This window comes from Odocoileus virginianus, chromosome 17 (assembly GCF_023699985.2).
Source record: "Odocoileus virginianus isolate 20LAN1187 ecotype Illinois chromosome 17, Ovbor_1.2, whole genome shotgun sequence".
Classification (NCBI taxonomy): domain Eukaryota; kingdom Metazoa; phylum Chordata; class Mammalia; order Artiodactyla; family Cervidae; genus Odocoileus; species Odocoileus virginianus.
This window is the reverse complement of record NC_069690.1, coordinates 26,275,264-26,281,943: the sequence shown is the minus strand read 5'-3', so window position 1 is coordinate 26,281,943 and position 6,680 is coordinate 26,275,264. Positions and strand designations below refer to the sequence as shown.

Below are 6,680 nucleotides of genomic sequence, written 5' to 3'. Positions count from 1 at the left end.
TGCTTTGGCAAAACCTCAGATGTGTGGTCTGCTGGCCAAACGTCTGCAATTTCATAGTGTTGAAGCATTCATGGGGTTTGCAACTTTCTATAAGTTTGCTGTGGCTGAACGAAAAAGAAGACATATGCAGATTTCTACAGAAATTATGATTCCATGAAAGATTTTGAGGAGATGAGGAAGGCTGGTATCTTTCAGAGTGCAAAGTGATTTGGAGTATAAAGAATTTCTTTGGGTTGAGTTCCATGGAAGTTTGTCACTTTCCTGTGTTCCTGAACTATGAAAGTATGACTATCTGGGGTGAGAAATAATCTCTCAATAAACAAACAATTAGCAACAACAAAACAAAAACAAAAACAAACAAACAAAAAACCTCCTTGCCAGTGCAGGGGACACGGGTTTGATCCCTGGTCCAGGAAGATTCCACAAGTTGTGGAGCAACTAAGCCTATGTGCCGCAACTACTGAGCCTGGGCTCCAGAGCTTGTGCTCTGCAACAAGAGAAGCCACGGAAATGAGAAGCCTGTGCACCACAACGGAGTAGACCTGGCTGACCACAACTCGAGAAAGCACAGCAAATAAGACCTCAGTTCAGTTTAGTTCAGTCGGTCAGTCGTATCTGATTCTTTGTGACCCCATGAACCACAGCACGCCAGGCCTCCCTGTCCATCATCAACTCCCAGAGTTTATTCAAACTCATGTCCATTGAGTCGGTGATGCCGTCCAACCATCTCATCCTCTGTCGTCCCCTTCTCCTCCTGCCCTCAATCTTTCCCAGCATCAGGGTCTTTTCAAATGAGTCAGCTCTTCACATCAGGTGGCCAAAGTATTGGAGTTTCAGCTTCAACATCAGTCCTGCCAATGAACACCCAGGACTGATCTTTAGGATGGACTTGTTGGATCTCCTTGCAGTTCAAGGGACTCTCAAGAGTCTTCTCCAACACCACACTTCAAAAGCATCAGTTCTTCACTGCTTAGCTTTCTTTATAGTCCAACTCTCACATCCATACATGACTACTGGAAAAACCATAACCTTGACTAGATGGACCTTTGTTGACAAAGTAATGTCTCTGTTTTTTAATATGCTGTCTAGGTTGGTTATAACTTTCCTTCCAAGGAGTAAGCATCTTTTAATTTCATGGCTGCAATCACCATCTGCAGTGATTTTAGAGCCCCCCAAAATAAAGTCAGCCACTGTTTCCACTGTTTCCCCATCTATTTGCCATGAAGTGATGGGACCAGATGCCATGATCTTAGTTTTCTGAATGTTGAGCTTTAAGCCAACTTTTTCACTTTCCTCTTTCACTTTCACCAAGAGGCTTTTTAGTTCTTCTTCACTTTCTGACATAAGGGTGGTGTCATATGCATATCTGAGGTTATTGATACTTCTCTCGGCAATCTTGATTCCAGCTTGTGCTTCTTCCAGCCAAGTGTTTCTCATGATATACTCTGCATATAAGTTAAATAAGCAGGATGACAATATACAGACTTGATGTACTCCTTTTCCTATTTGGAACCAGTCTGTTGTTCCATGTCCAGTTCTAACCGTTGCTTCCTGATTCTGCCTACAGGTTTCCCAAGAGGCAGATCAGGTGGTCTGGTATTCCCATCTCTTGAAGAATTTTCCACAGTTTATTGTGATCCACAGAGTCAAAGGCTTTGGTATAGTCAATAAAGCAGAAATAGATGTTTTTCTGGAACTCTCTTGCTTTTTTGATGATCCAGCGAATGTTGGCAGTTTGATCTCTGGTTCCTCTGCCTTTTCTAAAACCAGCTTGAATATCTGGAAGTTCACGGTTCACGTATTGCTGAAGCCTGGCTTGGAGAATTTTAAGCATCACTTTACTAGCGTGTGAGATGAGTGCAATTGTGCGGTAGTTTGAGCATTATTTGGTATTGCCTTTCTTAGGGATTGGAATGAAAACTGACCTTTTCCAGTCCTGTGGCCATTGCTGAGTTTTCCAAATTTGCTGGCATATTGAGTGCAGCACTTTTACAGCATCATCTTTTAGGATTTGAAATAGCTCAACTGTAATTTCATCACCTCCACTAGCTTTATTCATAGTGATGCTTCCTAAGGCCCACTTGACTTCATATTCCAGGATGTCTGGCTTTAGGTGAGTGATCACACCATCATGATTATCTGGGTCATGAAGATCTTTTTTGTACAATTCTTCTGTGTATTCTTGCCACCTCTTCTTAATTTCTGCTTCTGTTAGGTCCATACCATCTCTGTCCTTTATTGAGCCCATCTTTGCATGAAATGTTCCCTTGGTATCTCTAATTTTCCTGGAGAGATCTCTAGTCTTTCCCATTCCCTGTCTCCTGTACAGTGTCACAAACTTCTGTCCATAGTTCATCACAACCACAGAAAACTAGCCCATCTGATCACACGGACGACAGCCTTGTCTAACTCAATGAAACTAAGCCACACCGTGTGGGACCACCCAAGATGGATGGGTTGTGGTGGAGAGGTCTGACAGAATGTGGTCCACTGGAGAACGGAATGGCAAGCCACTTCAGTATTCTTGCCTTGAGAACCCCATGAACAGTATGAAAAGGCAAAAAGATAGGACACTGAAAGACGAACTCCCCAGGTCAATAGGTGCCCAATATGCTCCTAGAGATCAGTGGAGAGATAACTCCAGAAAGAATGAAGGGATGTAGCCAAGCAAAAACAACACCCAGTTGTGGATGTGACTGGTGATGGAAGCAAGGTCCAATGCTGTAAATAAGACCTAGCGCAGTCAAAAATAAATACATATAAAAAAAATTAAAAAGAGAGAGGCAGGTGGGATTTCCCTGGTGGTCCAGTAGCTAAGACCCTGCATTTCAAATGCTTGGGGGTGGGTGTATAGGTTGGATCTCTGATCAGGGAACTAAGATCCCACATGCTGCAAGGGATACCCCCCCAAAAATAGGGATGCAGAGGGAAATTGAGACAGAAGAAGAGAGTGGTGGACTGAAGCAAGACACTGTTGACTTTGAAGATGGATGAAGAGGCCATAAGCCAAGGAACACAGGGGAACAGTTCTAGAAGCTGGAAAAAGCCAGAGGAGAGGTATAATTTGCAAACAATAAATGCACCCATATTGAATATATAGTTTGATGGGGTTATGACAAACATGGATGTTCCTGTAACCACCACCCCAATCAAGATACAGAACATTTCATCACCTCAAAAGGTTCTTTTGTGGGGATGCGAGAGGGATGTGGTTGGGAGGCTGGGATTAGCAGATGCAAACTGGGATAAACAAAAAGTTCTGACTGTATAGCACAGGGAGCTATATTTAATATCCTCTGATAAACCATAGTGAAAAAGAATATATATGTGTATAACTGAGTCACTTTGCTGTACATCAGAAACTAACACAAAATTGTTAATCTATTGTACTTTAATTTTTTTTAAAAAGACTTTTAAAAAAGGTTCTCTTGTGGCCATTTCCAGTCAGTTCTCTCCCACCCCCAACCCTGTGCAGCCCCTTGTTCCTCTCACCATAGACTGGTTTGGCATTTGTTTCTTTTTTTTTAAAGATATAAATGACACATAAATTGTCTTAGTTTTAGGTGTACAATGTAATGATTTGCTATATGTACATATTAAAAAGTGATTACCACAGTGCTCGCTTCAGCAGCACATATACTAAAATTGGAATGATACAGAGAAGATTAGCATGGCCCCTGCACAAGGATGACACGCAAATTTGTGAAGCGTTCCATATTTTTCTGAGAGGATAGTATTAAACTGTGCTGAACAGGCCTGACTTGAGTTTATGAAACAAGACTCTTTTCAAAATGACAGTTACTGATTTCATAAACCTTCTTTCATATCTGAACAAAGTATCAAGTGCCATGACTTACCACTATTTATGTAGCAAATAAAAAGGTCATTTTGTTAAGAGTTAAAAAAAAAAGTGATTAGCACAATAAGTTTAGTTAACGTCCATTTCCACATGAAGTGTTTCTCTTGTGATGAGAATTTTTAGGATCTACTCTCTTAGAAACTTACAAATATACAATACAGCATTGTTAACTTTAGTCACTAGGTTGTACATTATACCCTCCAGGACTTATTCACCTTATAACTGGAAGTTTGTACCTTTGACCACCTTTACCTAATTGGTCCAACTCGTTGGAAAAGACTCTGATTCTGGGAAAGATTGAAGGCAAATGGAGAAGGGGGTGGCAGAGGATGAGATGGCTAGATAGCATCACTGACTCAACGGACATGAATTTGAGCAAACTCCAGCAGGTAGGAAAGGACAGGGAAGCATGCTGCAGTCCGTGGGGTTGCAAAGAGTCGGACATGCTTAGCAACTGAACACACACACATACCCATTTTGCCCATTCTCCACCTTCCCCTCTAGCAACCACCAATCTGTTCTCTGTATCTATAAATTCAGGTTTGTTTGTCTACCCCACCTCCTGCCCTAGTTAAGGTTTTTCTTTAAATTCCACATATGAGATCATACAAGTATTTGTCTTTCCTTATCTGATTTATTTCACTTATCATAATGCCCTAAAGATTCATCTATGTTGTTGCAAATGGCAGGATTTCTTTCTTTTTTATGTCTGAATAATATTCCATTGTATGGGCTTCCCAGATGGCGCTAGAGGTAAAGGACCTGCCTGCCAATGTAGGAGATGTAAGAGATGTGGTTTCGATCACTGGGTCAGGAAGATCCCCTGGAGGAAGACATGGCAACCCACCCCAGTATTCTTGCGTGGAGAATACCATGGACAGAGGAGTCTAGAGGCCTACAGTCCATACAGTCACAAAGAATCAGAACACTATTGAAACAACTTAGCACACACACACAATATTCCACTGTATGCATACACCACATCTTCTTTGTCCATTTATCTGTTGATGGACACTTAAGTTGCTTCCTTGTCTTGGTTATTGTGAATAACGCTGCTTTGAAGGTAGGGGTGCAGATATCCATTTGAGATAGTGATTTCATTCCTTTCAGCTAGATACCTGTAAATGAATTATTGTACCTTATGGTAATTCTATTTTTCTTTTTTTGAAGACCCTCCTTACTGTTTTCCGTGGTAGGTGCACCAATTTATATTCCAACCAATAGGGCACAAGGCTTCCCTTACCTCCACATCCTTACCAACACTTGTTGTTCTTTGTCTCTTCTTATAAAAGCCATCCTAACAGAGATGAGGTGATATTTTATTTTGGTTTTTCATTTGACTTGCTTTTGAAACTTCTCTTCTTCCTCTTCATTTGCCATCATCCCTTCCCCCTACCCCAAATCCAAGTTGAAAAGAATCTAGATGCTAGAATTTTAGTTTCAGATTTTAAAAAATACTGTCTTTTTTTAAAAAATGTCTTTTCTGTTTTTATGACTCTTTCTAATCAGTTGCTTTGAGTTTCTCAAAAAGTTGGAGCAGCAGTTAAGACTTAACCACATGTTTGCTCATTTCCTCTCTCACCATTGTTCTTTATTCATCGTGTTTTACCATTTACTGTGTTCTCATCCCTGATTCATGTTTGTGTAGCAGGGTTGTAAATTTGCACACACACTCAGATACACACACAATGCCAGCGTTTTGTGTCTGTGACTGCTCTTCCTTCCTTTCTCATGCCGGCAGCAGTTGAAAAGACGGGAACCTGAGAGCGGAATCTGTCTCCTCCAGATTAGATGCTGTCTTTGAAGTAAAGATCCAGTCATTTCCGAGTTCATCTTCTCAGCAGGGTTGTCCTTCCTCTTCTCTGCTTTTCCCAAGGTGGCATCCGGGCATGGTGGCAGATGGGGGCTACCCTTGTGCTGTCCCCAACTGGTTTCTCATCCAGGCTGAGCTGGGCCAGCCTCCGGGTGGTGTGTGCTGGGGACAACAGGTCCCATCTGGCCTCGGGCCTGTCACAGCAGCCACAGCTTTTGACCTTCTACGCCCATGGCCATCAGTGACTCCTCTCTTCCACCCAAGGCCTCAGCTGGCTCAGAAGCCTCTCAGCAGATTGGCATCCCCTCACTGTGTCGAGCTGGGAGTCCTGGACATCACACCGCATCTCAAGGCTCTTCTCTCTCTCCTCCTTGCACTGCATCTTCTGAACTTTTTCCTAAATACCTTTTGGGTGCAGCTACCTAAGAGGCTTCTCCTGCTTTGAGGTGTCTCCCAGTATATTCCATGAGCCCTGCCTGCCCCCCATCCACCTGGATGGTTCCACCGAGCCAGGCCTCCCCTTTTCCAAACCAAGAAGGAGAAACAAGAACATGTGGGACTTCCCTGACTGTCCAGTGGTTATGACCCTGCGCTCCCGATGCAGGGGGTGGGTACAGGTTCCATCCCTAGTCAGGGAAGATTTATGGTGCAGCCAAAAAAAAAAAAAAGCATGTGGGCCTGACTTTTTCTTCTTTCTTTTCCTCTTTCATATCCTCCAGGGCCTGTTGACTTTCTTAAGAGAAAAAGTTAAACACTCTCTCTTAGCTGGGGTGGGTCCTACACCCCTCCTTTCTCTTCCAAGGGGCCCTAAGTCTTGCCACTCAGTCTTGCCATGATGTACAAGGGCCGTTTTCTTTGCACTGTGGAGTGAACACTATGCTTTTGCATTGACAGGCCCGATTTTTCACATTGGAGCCACAGACTTGTTTGGAACCAGGACTTATTAAGGATGGAAATAATTATAAAGCCAGAGTCCTCAAAAATATTCTAAGAGAGTTCCTCAACTGG

The 6,680-nt window shown here is 42.7% G+C and overlaps 1 non-coding gene across 1 annotated transcript; it reads left to right on the top strand.

Annotated features, from left to right (window-relative positions):
• The first annotated feature begins 3,615 nt into the window (after nt 1-3,615).
• LOC139039363 (U6 spliceosomal RNA) lies at nt 3,616-3,722 on the top strand. The gene has a single exon (XR_011492669.1). It is a non-coding gene; the product is annotated as a U6 spliceosomal RNA (small nuclear RNA).
• The last annotated feature ends 2,958 nt before the right edge of the window (nt 3,723-6,680 follow it).